General features: G+C 38.5%; 1 long non-coding RNA gene across 2 annotated transcripts in view; it reads left to right on the top strand.

Annotated features, from left to right (window-relative positions):
* LOC147602156 (uncharacterized) overlaps positions 1 to 21,776 on the top strand; it is a 53,274-nt gene that overhangs the window by 18,028 nt on the left and 13,470 nt on the right. The window contains exons 3-5 of one of the 2 annotated variants that reach the window (XR_015260002.1): positions 2,242 to 2,415; positions 14,592 to 14,622; positions 15,894 to 16,217. This is a non-coding gene — a long non-coding RNA (uncharacterized LOC147602156). The remainder of the gene's footprint in view (positions 1 to 2,241; positions 2,416 to 14,591; positions 14,623 to 15,893; positions 16,218 to 21,776) is intronic. The other variant, XR_015260001.1, reaches the window with a different exon arrangement.

The following is a 21,776-nucleotide window of genomic DNA, read 5'->3' on the forward strand; positions in this document are numbered from 1 at the left end:
GTTCTCCCGTCACAGTCCACCGTGAACAACCTGGTTGTGACTTCTCAATAACCTCCCCTCAGGTATGGAAAGGCTGTTGCCAAGGCTTTCTCTTCTCTGGGCTGAGCAAGCTCAGTTCCCTGAGCCTCTTCTCACACGGCTAATGCTGCAGCCCCCTGACCATCTTGGGGGTCTTCCTCCTTAATCTAATCTACATTGTGGTAACGCTCAGCAAGCTGATGAGTGACACAGGAGGCATTGCTTGGGTTATCACATGCAGGTTCATGTGATGGTTGTAGCCAGGCTAGAGTTGGTGGCTGCACATGAGCCATACTGGTCTCTCCAAGCTCACCTAAGGTATATGGGTAATTTTGCCGACCATCAGCTAGAGGTGCTGCCAGGAACTGATACCGTTGGCTGGCCTGGCCTTGGCCTTCACAACCTGGGTTAATGGTGTGACATTGCTATTTTCAGGCATTTGTTTAGAAAAATATTAGCCTGGATTTGAAAATTGTGACATAGTTTAAATGCTGTAAGATGTTAAAATGCTGTCGAGTTTCTTTTATTTTGCTGGGTGGTGCTGCTAAGATACATGTTTTAAGCATAAAACACGAGGGGTAGAGATATACTTAGTCTTAAAAATTGTGAGATGCCTTGTAATTGCATAACTGCAGGAGCCAAGGCTTTAAGAACAATACTGAATATCATGGAATTTGTGATTTGATTTTAAAATTAAGCAACATGGATAAGATCAAGAGTCTGTTGCTTTTGTAAAGCAGATGTTCGTCTAAGAAAGGTTTTTTCAAACAGTGACCCATGTCTGCTATTATGTGCTCGGCACAGTAATTAAAGTATACATTAATGCTGTAAGACACGCATTTAGAAGCGTGGATTGAAATTAATCACCCTGACATTATATGAATTGCTTGCTGACTACAACAGCACATGTGTTTCTATAGAAAGTTGTATGTTTGTGTATGCTATGTGGGCACAGTTAAATATAATATTTCATATATTTCATTTTATTAAATGTAACTTAAATATTAAAATTAATTCAACTTTATTAAATATATGTAGGAGTTTATTTATGTATTTAACCTGTGCAGGACAACCATTTTTAAAGGTAAATTTTGCACTGCAATAACCACTAAAGATTAAATTGTCAAGAAACTTGAATATTGCTACAAGGATTCTTTGAGTTGTCCACAAGAGTTTGTGTGAGCAGGGCAACAGGAATTCCTGTCTCTGCAAGATTTGAATCACCCAAGATGACTAATTTCCACATAGACACTGCGGATGGGGCCGAGTCTCTCACAGCACACCAGCCTTGTCCCCTCTCTCGCAAACTGCAGCACGGATTCTTGCTGAGAGACAAGCTTTGTGGAGGAGGCCCTTCTCTGATTAAAAAGGATGGTAATTCTTCAGATATCAGTTAGTTTTACCTTAGATTTAAGCTTGTGATTTTGATTCCATCTCTGGCTTCCTGAATGCTGTGCAGCATCGTTAGGAATCTCCGGAGTGAATTTACAGGCCGTACAGTTGCAGAGTGAGGTAATGCCGCTGTCGGTAGCACGGTCAGTCCATTCTAGAAAACCTTTGTAATAAATAATCCGCAAGATGTTTGAGAAATGGTTCTGTTACTCCTGCACTGGGCAATTCATCAGATCAGGTTTACTCTGTTATTTTGCAGACTACGTGACTTGTAAGTCAAAAAGCAGGTGTCTCTCCTTTTCATGGCACTGAAATGCATGCAGCATACAGTTCAAAACAATACTGCTGTCCTGCTTTACAATGCAGATAACTACTTTTCTTTTACAGTTTGTCTCACTGTATAGAGAGCGGTTGGAAATATATGTGCACGCTGCTCGATCTGTTGCTTTTTCCTCATGGTACAGTACAGTCTCCTGACAAAGAGTGTCGTTCTGTGTAGTGCAATCACGAAGCTAATGGATTAAGATAGAGAAGTACCTAGCAGCGTGTTGATAAAAAGGACACAAAAAGAACCTAGTTTTTAAAAATTTATATTTCCGTAAAACTTTGATTTTTAAACTTGCATTTCTGTACATACCTCTTTGTATGTTTGAGATCTAAATGCAGTGTTCAGATGTCCTTTCTTTTAGAACTAATATTGATGATCCTGCCCAAGAGTTACAAAAGCAGAAAAAAGAAAACCCTTACAGACATTTGCTGCTTCAGTTGATACGTATTTACATGTTTCTGCATGGTGAAAGATTTCACCTTTTTTTAAAATTCTTTTTTTAGTGTACCAGCCTGGATGTATCTGCCTGTAAGGGGTGCGAAATTTACAGCAGAAGAATTACGGTTATACACTGAAAGAGCTCTTTCTCTTCTGAACGGTTATTCAAAACGCAGCTGAAGAGAAGTTTTCTATCACATCATCTGCGGGACTCCTAGAAGATTCTTCTGAAACTTGGGGTAAGATTTAAAAAACAAAAAAAATAACTTAATTGTAAAGTGGGAGCTGATACAAAGCATAAAGGTGTAATTCTGGGGCAGAGAAGACACTCTTTGTGGATTGACCTCTATGCTGAAATGCCTGTAGGAGCAAATTTCATGTAAGAAAATTTCTATGCAATAGTTGTTCAAATGATGAAAACAGAAACAACAATAAGTGCAAGTTTATTACCAGGATTAAATATAGATATATGAATAAATTGTTTGCTGTTCAAAAATGAAAGCATGTATTATATTCTGTCTTTATTTTTTTATAATATATGCCAAAGTACAGAAATGTTTAACCATGAAAAATAAGTTTTAGTGTCAGTATGGAAAGTATGAATCGCAAAGTAGTATGATATATTTTGGAGTGCTTAGCTCCTGAGAAATAGTTGAAATATTTGCACTTGATACAGTTAATGTTGTTGCATTGTTCTTAGTATGTCTGTTTTGTATTTAGTACTGGTATCTATTATTTTACATTTGCTGAATTAAATCCTTCCAGTTTGTTTCCTTATTGCTGTAGCAATTCAGTGCAGTTGGTTGGGGTGTCATCAGGATACCTTCTCTGTGAGTGTAGTCGTAGTATCTCGTATACAGAGCATGTTCCAAGGGATAGCGGTACTTTCTTGTATACGTGAATCTTTTTTTCCTGCTTCTGTTTCAGGTGATAAATATAACTAAAATTCATGCCAAAGACCTTGTTGTCTAAATGTGTATTAGGTACAGTTCTTAATATTACAGGTGTTTACATTCATGGCAATATAAAATGCTCCTTACAACAAGTAATGTAATGCTTACTTTATAGCTTCAGGAATTTGGCCAGGGCATACAAACAATTTATTTTTCATTTGTTTATAGTCAGACAAGTTTATAATTAAGACAGTAATGGTCATAAGCATTCTTGCAGCCTTTGCATCTCATCTTTCTTGTTAACATCAAGGAGAAAATTTGTGGTAGAAAACATAGCAGTTGGTAATAAGTGTGGGAGAATCAATAGCATGTGTAATTAAAAAAAAATTTTATTTTTTTTTTAATTTTGTTATCCCTTATCCTCCTATTGTCTGTATATCTGCAATAAAGGAAAAGCATGCATACTTTGTTTTTTTGTTATCATTCCAAATGCTATACATAAAAATGCAAGCTATATGCTGATACCACATTCTGTGCACACCCCAGACCACCAGAGATACTAATGAAAAAATGCAAAGACTTACATAACCATTACATCAGTGTCTTATTTCTAGAACTATCTAGTGTAAATTACCCTTTGCTGATGAATCTGTTGCGCTGATCTGTAGCCTGCGTGGTGCAACTGGATTAAATCAAGAACATGACAAAGCTGAACAGGGATCCTGGCATAGCATGATATTACTTTGTTTTGCGTAGGAAACATAATGTGGTGAATATGTCTGTATTCATGCGTACGTGTCTGTAAGTGTATAAAGTGTTTTGGATTTACTGCGTCTGAGGACAAAGCCCTATATGTGATGGACCTTTTAACTTAAGGGGTTGTGCTTCTTGTGTCACTTCTGAGACAGCTGAGATCAGCTGAAATACCGGTTCTGGAGGGTCACTGGTGTGTAAACGAGTTGCCAGCAGCACGGTTCCTCTAAGGGCCGCTCAAGTCTATGATTTGATTCCTCCCACAGCGTGGTCCGAAATAGCGTGCATTTTTTGGCTACGAAGCCCATTTATCTCTGCAACAACTAGGGACATTTGTTTGGGCCTGTGCATATCGACTGGAAAGGTAGTGGGGAGTTGTGAGTTTCGAGACCTTAAAATAATTGTATGGAGTAATGACTTTCATCGATGAAATGCTACCTGTTTGCTGATTTTTGCTTTGGTTTATGTCTTGAATTATGTACCAGTGCTGTTAAAAAGCTGAGATTTGGGTGTCCACATATTTAACACTGAATTTAAAACTTAAATCTCTCACCTTAAGAATCTTCTTATAAAAAAATAGAGGAAAAATCAATCTCATTAAGAGGTCATTGTTCTTATTAAGAAAATAGTGAGTTATTATTGCTACCTCTGATGTACGTAAGTCTAGTAATAAATACATCTCTTTAGGACTAGACTTCGGAATAAATTGCAAGACCAGAGACTAAATTAAAATCTAAAACTTGATCCTCATGTGTTTTTAAGGAAGTGGTCTATTCCAAGAACTCTAATGCATGAAGTCTTGTTAAGGTTAAAGTCTCTGCAGGTTGAAGTTCCATTTTTTGGGGAAGAAACCCAGCAAGCAACAAAGTCAGGTAATGCCCAATGACATTGTCACAAATAGTTAATTAAAATAAATTTGTAGTTAGAACATCTTCAATGTGTACAGTAAGTACTAGCGTCTCTTTTTATTGCTACGTTTCACAATTGTCTCAGTAATATATTTTACTTCAGAAAAACTAACCTTTGTGTCTTGGCCTAACTAACATTCAATACTCTTCTTACTGTTTTCTCATTCTGTTAGTTCTCACTTATGCATTCATAGGAGGATTTTTTTGGAACATACCTTAGAAGTCTTTAAGGCCCAATAAACCTTCCCTCAAATACACTTGCTCTGGATACTCTCAGAGGGAGGAGAAACTGTTCTCCCTTGCTTCCTGTGTCCTGGGTATGTGCAGTTGACTCTGTCAGCTGATGCTACATTACTCCAGATATAAATAGAAAGAGAAATCAGTGGACCTGTGGCCTTGTCTTACCTATTGCAAAGTGAGAAGTGAGGCATTTTGAAAACATATGCAAACACAGATTCAAAGTAAGTTTGCTTATTCTGATTTCTCAGTTTCTGGCCCAGGGAACACGGTGTTCTCAAATCCTCAAACCAACAGAGGGGAAAAGCTGAGCTGGTGCTTGTTACATTTCTTGAAAGTTAATTTACGTGTGTTCAGATGAAGAAAGAGATTTGGTTGTGTGTTGTTTTCTGGTAGGTTTTGGTTGGTTTGTTTGTTTGTTTTTTGTATTTTTTTTTCTCAGCTGTAGTTTTCTTTGTAATTCCACAAGAGATTGAATAATTTGGACTTTTCCTACCAAAAGCTTTAGACCCACCTGTGAAAAGCAAATTCCCTTGTACACGAGAGATCTTAACTTGGCTGGTGAGAAATGAATACGGAAAATGGAGAGTGCAGTTGCTCCAATATTAAATTGCTGTTGCAAGCCTTTCAAGTCTGGATTTCTTTCCAGTCCACAGGAAATGACTGATAATCCTATTTTTTTTTTTTTGGAGGAGGAGGAATGTACTGGAGTAGAAATACAGTATGTAACAAAGATTAAGACATATCCTCAAGTTAGTTAATTCATTGGAAAGACACTGACTTTCTCCATCCAGCTAAAACGGTAGTAGTAAAGCAGGGAAAATTAGTTGTAGGAGAAGCTGGTTGTCTCATATCTGCATTGCTGTTAGTTCTTAGAATATTGCTAAATTTAAAATATTTGGGGTGAACTTTTAGTGCTAGGCATATTGTTCAGATTTACTGTGATAGGGCAATTTCAGTCAAAACAGCTTTTTGTGAGAAGAGGGCAGTCTTACCTTTGGTGTCTTCCAAATTTTGAGTACTTTATGCTTTAACTGCAACCTTTTTCTGTTCAGTCCTCTAAATATAAATCTTTGTTCATACACTCAGTTGGCTGATTGAATCTCCAGCTGAAAAGTGATTGTGAAATATGTTCCTTATAATTTGAACTTTTCTGATAGGTTCTAAAAAATGTCTACAGTCTTAAATAAATATGAGTCTTTGGTATGTAGGTCTTTTTCTCTATACATAATTCCTGTGCAAGAGGTCCTATAAGAAAAAGTGGCTCAGCTCTAGGTAACATTGAAAAAATAAATTTTATGTTGAAAAGTTAAGGGAGAAAAGGAGCTTCCAAGGAATAGACTAAGAAGGTAATTAGATTCCCTGAGTAACCAGGAGAAAGGTAGAAAGGCAGTAATGCTGTTTCAGAGGGTTTTGGGTAAGTCATAATCTTTCTGTTATTTCGGTGTAAGTCATGTTCTTTATTTTCCATTAATATTATATTTTTACAAACTACCTACCAAGTTACCAAATATTTTCATAGTCTCGTAATATTACTTGAGTACTTCTAATAACTTGCTTATACTTGTAATCAATGAAACTGAATTTTTAGACAAACAATGATTAGCATATATGAATTCTCATCATTGGAAGCTACACACCCAGCTAAAGCAAAATCTGAGACAGAGAGACATCAAATGAGTTGATAGCTCCTACATTTAAAGCACTGGGAGCATAATTTTTGTGTAGGTGATGAAATGAGATGGGTGATTTTTTTCCCACCTACTTAAAAACTGTTCTGGATGGAAGGGTTGTTCCTGTAAGTGCCTGTATCCTCTTCATGGGGTATGGTGAGTGTCTGTTCCTGGGCACCCAGTGTCTAGTAGATTGAAGTCACAGATGATGATCTGCACACCCATATGCATATTGTTTGGGACAGGAACCAGTGCCTGTTAAATTGAGTGGGAAGGGGTACGCTAATTTTAACAGGAGAATTTGAGACACCTCTGTCACATGATAAGTGTCTTCTGTGTTCTTGCTTTGCAAAATGCATCAGGAATTATTCTTTCTAATAAAGAGGTTTCTTCATTTCACTGTCAGAAATAAAAATGGCTTAGTTATTAAAACCTATTAAATATATACAAGCAGAAAATAAAAATTAAACCTTGTCAGTGAGGTTTTACTAAGAATGTTGACATTGAAGGAAATAAAATGAAGTCATCATATACTCCAGGTACATTACTCCGTGCTGAATTTTGAAGAGTCTTGGTGAAGAAGCTTTGTATTTTTATTTACACCAGCAGCTTAGTCGTTACAGTTCAAGAAGAGCACTAGCAACAAGTGGCTATTGCTGACACTGGAGATCAAATTACTTGAGTGACTGCTCATAATGTTTTGTACCTGTGTATGCAATTGATGGCAAAGCATTCTCGACCAGCTAGTGGAAGCAGAGCAGTACTAATCTGAAGCATAGAGCCATTCCTGTGTTTTGAGACCAAAAGCTCTTTCACCATGGACATCTATATTATTTCTAAATTAGGCACATTGATATTTCAGCTTATTCCTGTTGGAGTAGGTCTTGAAATAGCAGGTTGGCGTATTGACTCCTATGGCAATTTTTTTTTACTTTTAAAATTGTCTCTGCTAAAAAAAGATAATTAAAAACTGGAAGTCAGTTGTTTCTTTTTAGGAAGTATTGTAATTTAACATCATTATTTTTCTTTTTCGTGCCTATGTGTTTGTGTATTTATTTGTTTACAGAGAGTGGTCAAAATTGGGGTAGAAAGGGAATGTGAAAAAGGTGCCCATATTCTGATTTGAAATGTTAGTATGGCATTGCAATTCATCAGCTACAGATGAATCTGTTAATACAATTCTGTCTTTTTATTTTGTCAGACATTGTTACTCAGTCTTCGGGCTTCTTTGTGGTTTTGATACTTTCAGGGAAATGGATTTGAGAAGCATGCCTATTTTAGCAAATTAAACGCACCTCGGAGAATCAATAAATGGATCTTGGAGGCGCCTACTGTCTTCTCGCCTAAGAAAAAGCCACAATTTTCCATACAGTCATTCTGAACTTAGCTCTGTGGTGAGGAATTCCTCTGTTAGATATTTGACACACTGTGGTGTATGCTGTCTTGCAGCTCAAAGTGACTTCTACTCTGCCTCGGTGTGCTTGAGATGCAGTATTGCATTAGTGCTAAACTGTCCTCAGGTACATGCAGTCAAACGGATTTCACAACTTTCATTAACGGTTTAGTCCCTCATCTACTGATTCTTGTGGCTCCCAAGGTTTTCTTCCCCCATGCCGCAGTGGTTTGTGGACATGCTCAGTGATATGGCTGGGTGGTGGGATAAGTTGTCTTTTCTCTGAACAAGTAACAAATATGAAACCAGATCCAAACATTGGTGTTAGTGTGCAGAACACAGATCAGGTGAACTATTAAAGCTGATTTAAAACTCATCATTGAATTTTACTGCTTCCTGAAGGTCTCAAATCGTGCTCTGAGATAGTCCTGTAGCACTCAGAGCAGCCCACAGCCTGGTCGGAGTGTGGCTGTAGCATCCAGACTGCCTGTAATGTAGTCGCGGAGATGTTTGATTAGGAACCTTCTCTTTGCTCTCATTTACCAGTTGGTGCCTAGCACTGGCACTTGCTTCAGACAGTATGACCTCTAAGAACTGCTTAGAGGCCAGTCTTTTAATTTTTTCTTTACATTGGACTGTGAATGAAGAGGAGTATCTCTCTTGAGCTGGCCTGAGAGGAGAGGGACATTTTGAATATGTTTTTAAGAAACCAGGTTTAGATGTTGGGTAAAAACCCTACTGGTTTTGAGGTCATTGTCCTACTTGTCTCATGTTTTTGAAGACTTCAAACAGTTCCCAGCCTGATGTGCCTATCAGGGGACTGTAGCAATTCTTGAGATCGGTAGCAGAACAGGAGAAGGTGAGATGGGGAAGATATTGGAGCCCTTTTACAGGTGTATCTGGTGTTCTGTGATTAAATCTAAGCATGTGATATTCAGCATACGATTCTTACGTTTTGTTGGGGTTTTTTTAAATGAGTTTTTTAATGGGAGAGAACTGCTTCTGCTGTATGAAAACTCCAGAGTGCACACTGTTGTTGAAAAGTAAATTTAAGGGCATGCCATTTCTAATGTAAATGTGGAACTGCTGTGGTGTCAGGTGCACAGACTGCTTTAAATTCGTCGATTCATGCAGCACTACTGCTATGACTACAAATACTGATTATAGGATAATAGCATAAAGAAAGTGCAGTGTGTCCTTTTCCCGTTTTCAGATACCCTTTAGCAGTTACACGTGAAATTAATCAATGCCATTTGACCACTCAGCTCTCTGTGGAGGAGCTCCACAAATCACAAGTGAGTCTAGGGCTCCTAAGGTGGTTGACATAATCAGAAGATACACCTATAAAACTGGTTTTGTACAACCTGGGTTCAAGCAATTATCTGGGCTCTCTGCTCTTTTTTTTTTTTTTTTCCATTTCAGTTCTCTTTGAGTATTATTGGACAATTAAATTGTGGGTCCGCAAAATTCAGATTTAGTAAACTGGCCACAATAAACAATTGTTTATTTTTAAAAGCATGAAAGAATAAATAATTTAAAGTGTATATTAGATTTAATTGTAACAGCTGTGCCATATATTATTCTCAGACTCTGTTATAATGCGTTGGAACTGAGATAAGTTACTTTGAGAATTCCCTGGATTAAAACTTCTTGCTGTTTGGATTCTGTCATGAAATGGTTGGCATCCCAGCAGTCATGACAAGTGTTTATGTTGGCAAGGAATTAAAAATGGTGGTGCCTCTGAAGTTTTGCAGGAGGTTTACTGCCTGGGGATGGTAGACAGTTGTAGCTGTTGCTAATGCCATTCTGTTGTCTGTGTTGTAGCTAATTTGTAAAACAAAGCAAGATTGGTTGCACGTTCCACTTTGGTAATAGGAATGCTACATTTGGTTTTCTTTGAGCATTTTCTGACACGGGAGTTTTTATATGCCCTCTTCTTTTTTTGTTGTTGTTGTTTTGATAATAAATTAAATCTGACTACAAGATCTCTCTGCCTTTAAACTGCGGTAAGGGCTGCTTGAAAAAGCATGACCGTCCTAAAATTTATACCCTCAAGAGGAAATATCTGATTTTTCATTTGTCTTTGATCCAGTCTCATCAATGCAATTTTACTTCTTCAAACAATTGAGACTGCACTTCATTATAGTGCAAGACCGGAACCCTTCTATTACCTTATTTTTAGCAACAATTACATTGAGCCTTAAAATGGCATTCATAAAAAGAAAGGCCTACACCAATGCCAAATCTTAGCCCTTAAAATTTGCTGTCACTTAGGCTTCCAAGAGGGTCATCAGAAGATTGAATTCTAGCACCTTTGTTCTTCTGAGAGAAGACCGGTTGGATGTGAGGCGTTTGGTGGTATGGCTTGATGATATTTCTCTGTGGCCAAGTCAAATTAAGCATGCAGTAACCTGGCAGAAGGATTTCAACTCTCACATCTTTGTTTGCAGTATTTTCACTTACTCTCCTGAGGTACACTAAATAATGTTTTCATTTCTTTGAAGTGTAGCATTGTTTGGCTTGTGTACTTGACCTGAGGATGCTGTGTCTGTTTTACTGTGCCAGTCCCTCCGAGGGTGGCTGTGTGTGACCCATTTGGAAGTGCTGGCTGTCATGTGAATGTTAATGGCCCCCTCCACCTACGAACTGAGGGTGGGTGGTCGGAGAGTGCTTTGATGCAGCACCTCAGGCAGGAGCACCGTTGGTGGTGACTCTGGAACTTCTCAACCCCAGGCAGCGAGGTCCTCTGCACCTGTGAAGCAACTCAGCCCAACGGGAGGGACTGGGCGGGAGCTCTCTTCCTACAGGTTGTAGCATCTTCCCAGAGCAGAGCCTCTGACTATTTTTTAGAGCTTATGTGTTTGATTCAAACATAATTTCCCTTCAGCTTATGGAGCTGAAAAGCTCTTAGAGGCATGAATTAATGGGGAGACAGATTCTGTCGGCTACAAAGTCAAGGAGCTGTGCTGCAGAAGAGAAAAATCATTCTGCTAGGTAGTTTGTTAGGTTCAGCAACGTTTCCAGAAATTTTCAAGCAAGAATGTTCATCTGTAGTTGGGACTGACACCATCACTTCATCCTAGGAACATCTCCATTAGAGCTTGATGTAGTTTTCTTAAATATGGTCGTTAGAAGTCTAGGAAAAGAAACATAACACTTACATAGGAGGGAGGTGAGGGACAATACTTCAGAAGATTTGGAGATGTCTGCCAAGCTTGTCAATACAACCTCCTGTCGCAGTGGCTGTGACAACCCAATTGGAGCTTGGAAGGAGGAGCACAGTTTGCCAGTTTGAAAAACGGGATATTTTATTCTCATTGCACCTGACTGAAATATCCACATATTACATGTAGTAGAGCTCTCTGAATACCCATGTTAAAGTTGGCTGCACGGAGCCCTCATGTTATTTACCTAGCATCCTATGCATGCAAGCATGGTTAGCATCAGGCAGGCTGAGAGACCCACAGAGAGAAAAAAAAAAACTGATTAACAGCACTTAGAAATGGGCAAATTAATCCACTACAAGGAACCAGACCACTAGGAATGAAAAACTTCCAGGCCAAGAAGATTTCGTGTGTGTGTGTGTGGAAAAATTGTGTCTGTATATGAACCTGACAAAGGGAATAAAAATGATAAATTGCTAAGATATAGCTTTTTTACATTTTCACAGGACAAAATGAAAGAGTGAAATAAAATTGCCAGGAATGAATACACAGACTCTGGAACAGCTGAGCAAAATGCTTGAGGAAAATACATACAAGGTATCAGAGGGATACTTTTCTCTAAATCCCAAAAGCAAGAAGCAGGGAAGAGAATAGATGCTTGCACCATGTTGCTGAGAATTCTGGCATGCACATGTACTTCAGAGACATAAAAGATCTCCTAATTAGAGACAGGATCATTTGGGGGACATGTGATTCCAGTTTGTAGGAGGAATTGCTGAGAAAAAGGCATCTAACCCTAAAGGAATGAATCAAAGAACAGGAGCAGCTGAACTGTCCAGGGAAAGGAGCGAAACGACAGCCGCTCTTGCAATACACAGGCCACGCTTAAAATGAATCCAGGAAGCAGGGCAGAGACAGGCTCATGAAGAATGCCTCTCTGCTAGTGTGCTGGTATGCTCCTCTGAACACATACTAGAAGGAGCGTGGAGATCATCGTTACTGAGGCCTCAGTGCCGCATGCAGCCTCTCTTGGAAAAAAAGCAGCTCTACTTAAAGTTACGGAGAAATTTCCAAGGTACAGGAGGAAATCTACAGCGAGATTTAAGGAAATTCAACATCTTGTAGCACGTGTCCGCTGCAGAAGGTGGTCACCACATACGTTTTCAGCTGCTGATTGCAGCAGCTGTACTTGCACTACACTCGTGGATCAGCAGCCACTCAGATGGCGGTGGGGATGTGGAGCCAGCCAGCGGCACTGCTGCGGCGAGGGACTGCAAGGCACCGCTGGGAAGCAGACGGCAGGACGAGTGCGGCTGGTTTGTGGGGAGGCAGCCATCCAGGAGAAGTGGTGAAATGCAGACTGAGCAATGCACGAAAGCAAAGTAACATTAGGGGCTGGTAGAAACAGCGTCACAAGAGTATAATTTAGTAGTGAGCAGCGGGACTGTGCAGTGAGTGTCTGCCTGATGCCTCGTGGGCTCTCCCGTCCTTGGCCAGAGAAAGAGGAGGCAGAAGGAAACCAACAGGCAGTGTAACAGGGCTTCAGCAAGGTGAAAGCAAGTTCTGTTTCAGCAGAGCAGGAAACGAGGCTGTTCTGGAGGCCAGCGTGTGTGAAGGAGTATGAAATCCAACTGGTCCAAGTGGGCTGGCGGTGATCAACCTCTAGTTAGTCATTAAATGTTTGCATGAAAAGCACAGCAACAGCTGTCAAAAGGAAAGTTGTCGTGACCCATCTGTGGTTCAGAGAGAGGAGGACAAGTAGGAAGATAACGTTTGAAAGAGGCACCAGGATGTTAATCTGAGTATGACCTGAACATTACTCCCATTTTTTGTGCTTCTGCACACCATTCTCTAAAGAAAAGCCAATTATATTTTAGAAGAATAGGGGCCTCTCATGTTGTTATTCATCATGTGGTAGATGAAACACTAACACTAACTCAGAAATTGTGACTTAACTTTGTCCTTTCATCACATATGATCATCTCATCACTAGACTGCTGACTGCTCAAAGCTGCCTGAGAATGGTTGGGCCCCAGACAGCTAAACTTTTATACATCAGTACAAAAGCAGCAAAGAAGATGAGAAGGAAAACTGACTGTCCCGAGGGACACAGCATAGTGGTTTGGGTAGTTCTGCTTAGAAAGTCACTTGTGGCTTTTTTAATGAGGAACTTAAGGTTTGAATTTTCAGACTTATTAGCTGTGCATTTGTTTGTTTTTTATTAACTTAATATACTATGTGCCACGTTTCCTTTGGGGTATTGAGTCAAGTGATGGATTCATCCAGTTTAGCTCTAAATGCATGGGCTTTCTTTTCATAAAACTTTGAAGAGATTTGGGTCTCATATTTCCTGAATTATTTTCTTTTATGCCTGTATATTTTTGGTGCAGTAGCTAATATTTTCTGTCCGGTTTCCTTTCTAAGAATGTGTGCTTCTGGCTAAAGTAGAAATGTGATGTCGTTTTTGTTTTGTTCTCTTTCTTGACCCTTGCAAATTAGAATTGTCTTCTTAAATGAGCGGACACAATTAAACCACTTCAGTCTACAGAAGAATCACCAGAATTTTCCAATCCCCTAGCTTTCCACTCCAATCAAAAAGAAAAGCAAGTTTTAAAAAGTCTGAGAAAGATGTAGTTATTAAGCTAGTACAGTATACTTCATCTAGCTCCTGAAAATCTTGACTGTTAACAGTGATTAAGTACAATTGCATCACTAAAAGTGGTGTAAAAAACCCACCTCCAGCCTTTCATTAGAATATTTAAGAAACCCTGCTTCCTTGAGTTAAAAAGCTATGTGTAGCATTGCTGTTTTGTTTTGGGTAGTGCTTTGAAGGTTTCTTGAACCCAGGAATATGTAGAAAGAATAAATAAACCGTAGCAGAACAAATACACAGTTCTGAAGTATTCTGCTAGATTTTGTTATATATCTGCAGTACATGTGGTCTATTAAAAAATAAGATTGCACATAAAACTGAAAATGTAATGGAAAAATATTCAACCATCTTAAAGATCTAACCAAATAATAAAGATATTTGCAAGAAAAAAAAAAGAAAACCAAATTAACAAACCACCAGCTATGTGCCAGATGAAATTTTCATTGAATGGAATGGAAGGACTCCCAGTAATTTCAGTTAAAGCTATTGAATTAATTCTCTCTCTTCTCTTTCTCTTCTCTTTCTCTTCTCTTTCTCTTCTCTTTCTCTTCTCTTTCTCTTCTCTTTCTCTTCTCTTTCTCTTCTCTTTCTCTTCTCTTTCTCTTCTCTTTCTCTTCTCTTTCTCTTCTCTTTCTCTTCTCTTTCTCTTCTCTTTCTCTTCTCTTTCTCTTCTCTTTCTCTTCTCTTTCTCTTCTCTTTCTCTTTTCTTTCTCTTCTCTTTCAACTCTTCAATTTGGAAAGGAATCTGTTCATTATTTTAAGAGCTGAAAAGGTTGGTAAGCTTTTCCTCTTCTTTTCATATATTTAAAATCTGAGCTATGTAATGTCCTTAACACAGTCTTTATAGAGGTTGTAAAATGTCTCCAGGTGATATAATCTGAAAAAAGTTCTTCCTAGACAGCAAGATGTTAACAAATTAAGCAGTTTTGGTATAATGCAGAATACCACATGCTGTGCTGTATCCTTGGAGCTGAACTGGATATTTGCAGATTTGGTTTTATTCTGTAGATTATGAGAAATGATGTAAACTGAAAGAGGACTGTAAAACATCCTTCTGCAAAATACTGAAAATTACCAATTAACCTCATTCTTACAGAGCTTTGTCACTACCACTGTTAAATATTATTGTAAGTATTTATTGCAAGAGCCTCAGTTTCTACTAAGACAAAAGTATAACATTAAGCTCATGTTTGCTCAGAGAAATCATATACTCCAAATGTGTTCCACAGGAATAATCATATATTTTTGTGGGTATTCAAGAGAAGTGATAATTCTGAACAAGAGAATGCTATTGATAATGTTTCCGCTGGGAAACACAGTAAGAATGTATTTAGCCATTCCCCTAAACCAGCAGATTTTAAGTCCAGATTTTGAAGTGGCCTGTGATGAGGCAGAGGACTAAACTGAATTCTGATGTATTTTCTCCCCATATAGGCACTTTCTGCTTTTGATTTATTTAAGATATTAAACCCATGAAAATGTGTTGATATTTAGGGCATTTAATGAAATCTTCAAGGAGTGTAAGTGTGTAGATACAAGATGGATGTGCAGTATACAAAACAAAGATAGTGTGGATTATGAAAAATGAGTTCCTTATGAATTTGTTATTCCTGTTCTGCTTAACTATTTGCCTTTTATTTTGAGAATCCCAATGTGGAAAAATATTTTTATAATCTGTACTTGGCATTTTTGGCCCTCATGCACTTTTGATTCATGAGTCAAAATCCAGTTTCCATGGAAATCAGCCGAATTGTTGATCAGCTTTGAATTTCTCCCACAAATTAAGGCAACTGGGGGACATCATCTAGGCTGATTCTCTCAGTAATGTTGGCCGTAGTGTTTTCCTTTTTATCCCATATGAATGGAAGCTGTATTTCAGTCATGAATTAAGTCAAGATTCCCAAATGTAATGTGCTCAAAAAAAACCCCAGCTGCGGTCATCATAATGATGACCTTTTAAGTTTCTACTACGGATCCACCTCATTTTTAGTGAGGTTGAGTTGCAGCTGTATTGCCTTCATTCATGACCTGTTTCTCTTCCAGTTACTTCTAGGGAATTTGACAGACGTGTTTGAGTTGAAAGGAACCGAGTATCATCCACATAAATGCCCGCTGGACATAAACCCTCCCTCGTTACCTTCTGAACATGTTGAGCAGGAGAAGCAACATGTGACCAAGACTTGTTGAGGAGAACAGCAGGGTTTTTTTTCCAGATCTTTAGAAGAGAAAAAGCAAGTCAGCAACTGTAAGATTTGTAGAGGACAAGTCAGTGTCTGCAGTGTCTCGTGATGACCTGTGTTAAAAGCTCCTAGATGTGCTGCAGTCACACAATACGTGACCATCACAAGTTCTCAGGAGGATACAAGGGTAATAGCAGAGCGCTGTGATCTCTCCATGTCTGTCCTTTGATCAACTTGGGCAAAGAGAGCTACTCTATTCAGATGGCTTGAACCTGACAGCGTTCTCAGTAATTTTGTCCAAAAGTGGAATTTCAGTCAGTGGGCAGTTATTGTCCAGTTGTCGGCATCGAGTGACTTCTTGTGCGACAGCTGTCAACAACTTCCTCAGCAGGAGCCAGCAGATCTTCCCCTGCTCCTTACTGTCACCACTAATAATGGGTGTAGTTTTTTCTCTGATGACTTTGAGAACAGCTGAAATAAAAATAAATACTTTATTTTTTAGAAGGTCAAAAAAAAAAAAGAAATCAGTAAATCAGTGCTTGATACATAGCTTGGGAAGAGGGCTGTATGCCAAGCTTATTTTAATTACAATAGTAAGGAGATTTTAAACTCAAAATGCCAGCTCTGTTGTTTCCTTAGCTCTATCCCGTAACTCAAAGAAATGGAAGCGGTAGGAATTGGCTCCTGTGGGGAGGGTGGGTGATTGCTGCTTTCAGAGTGTTTCTTCATCAGGCATTCGGGTGGGAGGGTGTTAGTGAAAACAGACCCTTCCCCACACTGGAAACGCCAGGTGCTGTACTTCAGCAATAGTCAGATTCTGAGTGTATTTCTGGCTTTCCTAATCTTTGATCCTGCCATTGAATCCGCGGGGGTGCAAAAATCCACCCACACAGATCCGATTTTGAAATCCTGGCCTTAATTATTTATGGTTTGGTTTGGACAAATTACTGTTCTCTGTGCAACAACCACAGTTATTACCAGAAATACAGAACTATCTGAAACATACATATATATATATTATGTACGTACATATTTTTAAAGATGTTGCCTTTATTCATGTGTTTTGAGCCTTAACTGAAATTCTCATTACTGAGTCTTGCCCTGTGCTGCTTTTCACCTGACCATACTGGCCTGGATCCATAGCAATTAATTTTCAGAAAAAAAACCAGCTCATAATGTTTATAACCTGAAAGCAGTCCTAGAACTGAAAGAAGAACATCGAGCTTTATACAACTTGCAACAAGATCCTATTGTTTTGTTAAACTGCAAGCAGACTGTACTAGTTTTTTTTCACAAAACAGACCCCTGTTTTTTTAATGTCTCTGGGCCCTATCATGAGACTAACCCATCTCAAGTTAGATCATTTTCATCTGCATATAAATAGAAGATGAATCCCTTATGGAAAAGCCCTTTTAACCAAGGACAATAAATTTAATGAAAGAAAAATAAAATAAGAATTTTACAGCAAAATCAGACGTGCCAGTGCTGTGACAGACCCTGGAAATGCTAGCCAGGACGGTTCTTTAATTAGAGTAAGGCAGGCTTGGTGACGTTTATGTGTTTCCTGGTGTCTTTTTTTTTTTTTTTCCTTCTTTTTGCCTTACTGTTTCCTGACCTTTTAATCATAAATGAATGCTGATATGTTTGCTGTCAAAATGCTTACAAATAGACTCCCAGCCCTTGAGTGCCGCTTTGAAATTGCGTTCTTGTCTTCATTTTTGTTCACTAATAGATCCAGGTCATTGAAACATACTCTCTTCAAATATGGCAAGCTAGGGATTTTCAGTTATCACATGTTCTCAGTTAGAAGTCAACTGATCATTCCCTGGGGGTGTTCAAAGAATGTGTAGATGTGGCACTTCAGGACATGGTTTAGTAGGCATTTAGTAGGTGTTAGGTTGGCAGTTGGACTTGATGATTTTGGAGATCTTCTCCAAACTTAAAGATTCTATGATTCTATGATTATGAGAAGCTTTTGGGTAATTCCTATGCCTGCTTAGAATTGTGTAAAACTGAGTTTTATTTGAAGTTTGAAAATGTACCCCAGTTTTCAATGAGGTGCTATCCAGGTACTCTGAGACACACTCCTAATTCTCAACTGACTTGTCAAGTTTTAGAATGGCAACCAAACCTGGTAACTGCTGGATGTGTTTTTCTCTTCGTAGGATTTCAAACAGTTGTCGTCCTAAAAGGTGGAGTAGAAGACTTCTCTGTCACACCTCCTTACTTGATTCTCCAACCAGGGAAACTGACTTCATACTTAAAGGAGAGGGCTTGGGCTGGGGCAGTGAGGGCTCTGCCCTCAGCTGTGCCATAGCCTTCCTGCGTGGCCTCTGTATACCTTCTCTCTATACCTTCCTTTCCCCATCCCATTATACACTGCTACTCTTTTTTTCATTTGTTGAGCATGGAGATGTTTCAGGTGGAAGATGATAGAAATACAAAATACCATTCCTAAATGTTCTCTGCTGGATTCTGTGCTGCATTGAGAAATTGTGTGCAAGAAGGTCGTTTGCATTTATCTGATGAGATAGTAGCACTAGTTCTCATTTTCATCAAGTTAACGTATGCTTTAGGATCTGAGATTTTAGTCCAATGTGTTATGAATGTGGATTGCAATCCCAGTCTCAGTGCCCCAGAGTCATAAGCAATATTTGTTTGGCACATCTTATTATTGAGGAAAACTAAATGGCAATAAAAGTAATCTAGAATGGTAAAAAACCTTCTAGTAAAAGTCATGTTTATACAAGCGACCTATCTGAAAATTATAGAATCTCACAAAGCAATGTATATTTGTCTCATGGGAAATAGCATACCTGCCTTTCAGTAAATAGTATTTATAATTTAAAAAAATAAAATACAACATTAGCATTTTGGCAGGTTATTAAATAATGGAAAATACTTTTTTTAGTTCCGTGCACTTAGTTTGTATTTCCATGTCATGGTTGTGTTTAGTACTTCTTAAAAAAAATTCTGAAGTTTTCAGAATTGCCTGTTCCAGAGCTTTGGTACTCTTTTGCAGCCTGTGTTGGAACTAACTGTTTTCCAAGCCTGAAATAAACCTCTTGAAGCGGTCCTCAGTCTTCTCCTGATGGAAAATAACAGTAAGCTAAAACAGAGGGTCTATTTAAGGCCTTTAAAGCCACTTAGACAATGGGGAAGAATTGTACCCTTAATATATGTGTACAATATTTCTTCTCCCTGCAGAATTACCAGATTCTGTCATGGATTATATGGGTATTGCGAAACTTTTTTTTTTTTTAAAGGTTGTGGGACAAGGTTTAAAAATTACTAGTAATTCTGGAAATGTCAGTGTTGGAGAACCAAACCTGAGAGCTTGCCGATACCTCTTCCAAAGGTTTCAAAGCAGTCAACCCTGCACAGGAGATCCACCTATAACATGTCTCCAGTTGGGATTCAGAAGTCCAAACTTGTCACCTTTCAGCCTTTGGCGTACTTTATTTTTATAGGAAAATGCCGTAAGTATATACTTGCCCATTAATACAAAGTGACTTCTATGTTTAATAGTTTCCCACAGTAAAAAATTGTCTGCATATATTTCTACATGGGAAATACGGAGAATGAAACACATTTTTTGTTTGTGTAACATCTTTCAAGCTACAAGTAGATTGTGACTTTTCAAAATCTGCAGATTTTCTCTGTAAATTAATGTTCCACTATCTTTTGTTGGTGTCTTTCAAATTGTATTGGCTTCCAGCTAGAAAGCTAATGGTGCTGCATCAGAATTGCACCCTTTAAAAGAACAAAAGCAGGGTACACATCTGTATTAATAGTGTAATGACACCAAATCCGTGCATGTGTGGTTTAGTATTATTTACCTAAATGCTCATTCATTGGCATGTAGACAATTTCTTCAATACTTTGTCTTCATATTATGTTTTGCAACACCAGTCTGGCATCATTAGACATCCACCCGCGAGCGTTTTAAAGATTTTTCCACACAGCCGTAAAATTGCACCTTCCTCATTGAATGTAAAATCAAGTACACCTGTAATAACAAAGCAGTGGAATAGTCTGCATCTCTTCCTGGATGTTTGACTGCATTGCAGTAGAGCTGTGGTGGTTTGCCTTCACAGACTCAGAAAAATTAAAGGTCGTGTCCTAATGTTACGTCTTCCTGTTTAAAAGGAATAGCTTGTAAATGTTTATCTCAACTAGAAGTGAGAATGTGGTCTACGTTTGTGCTCTCCAGTTCCCATTTTGAGAAACAGTGCAGCAAAAACAGCTGCATATCCTTTCATGTCCTTCTTTTGCTGTTAAACATTTACATCTTTGATTTCAGTTCTTTGCCAGGTTTCCCCCTCCTTACGTTTGGATTTCTGGTTGAAGCTTGCCGTAGTGCCGTCTAGATTTATAGTGAGTTACATTGTTTTCTGCAGAAAAGAGCAAGAAAAAGAAATAAATCCAGCGCAGAAGTACTGAGAGAACTCATGTACAGCGTCATGCTGTATGTAGTTTCTTTGTATTCTGCCAATATGTATTTCAGTTTAAAATGTCTTGAGGCGGGTTGGGACTATTTCTATAGAGAGAGGACCAAAGTATACAGTATATTGGCTTCCATTTTGCTGTTTTTGGACAGTCAGGGCTGCTTTCCATTTCCTACAATGTTCCAATATAACTAAATCACATATACTCTGTAATGGAGGCTTCTGAGACCTCGGGCTTCTGTAAAATGTAAAAGAGCAAAGTAGTATTTATACAGTATAATATTTTGATTTGCTAATGAGCTGTGAGGTGGGTGTTATCATGAACTACTGTGCAGCAAGAAAGGTTCCTAAAACATGCATCAACTTACTCCATCTCTGAATCGTTGCAGATAACACAGTGTTTAGTTTCTAATTAGAATTGTGTTGTGCTAATTCTCATGAGCAGTGTGTGATTGACGTTCTGCATTTTAGTGGCAGGTACTAGAGCCGCTGACTTCAGGTCCGTGGTGAAGCCAGCATACAGCTGCTGAGGAAAGGAAGCCGTCTAGGCAAACTGATTTGCAAGATTAACACACACTGATTGGTATGGCCTTGTTCTGAGGGGGAAGGAAGAAATAAGGCACATAGTCTTGAACTAGACTAATGATATTCTAGTCCTGAAAGGATTAGGAGAGAAATTATATACGGGAAAAAAAAATAATCCTATGCATAACAGTTCAGAAATTAATTATTTACTTTGGATAGTCTTTTGCAGTGTTTTTTAGGAGAAGATGAACATTCTTCATCTTCCATGCTTCAGTCCCCTGTATTTAAAATACAGGCAGTTCGTCCTACGTCCTGTTTGCTGTACATGTGAGCAGTAAGTGTAACCTTCAAGGCAAAATCTTGTGAACTGTTTCTTGATGGAACGTGCCAGAGCAGCATATGCATTTTACTTTTTACAATTATTTCTGAGTAATTTTTTGCTAGCATGTTTTCTTTGTGGCCGTCTCAAGCCAGTGTTTTTGGTAGTGCGGTTCCCTTGTGGAAATAAAAATAACAGTATGGATTTGATATAGGCCGTCTCATTGAACTAGATTAGGTTATTGTAAGATACATCTGCTAACTTAAACTCTCCAGTCCAGTCCAAATCCCTTCGGTCAGATTCTAAATGTTAAGTTTTGCTTTTTCAAATCATCATCAGAATTGCATTCAGCACTAATAAAGACTCTGCCTGTGGCTCTTGGATGTTATTCATGTAGCATTTGAGTTTTTCACAGCCTTACTAATTTCAACCATTGAAAGTACCCAGTGAGGTA

This window comes from Chlamydotis macqueenii, chromosome 1 (assembly GCF_036417535.1).
Source record: "Chlamydotis macqueenii isolate bChlMac1 chromosome 1, bChlMac1.mat, whole genome shotgun sequence".
In the NCBI taxonomy this organism is placed as follows: domain Eukaryota; kingdom Metazoa; phylum Chordata; class Aves; order Otidiformes; family Otididae; genus Chlamydotis; species Chlamydotis macqueenii.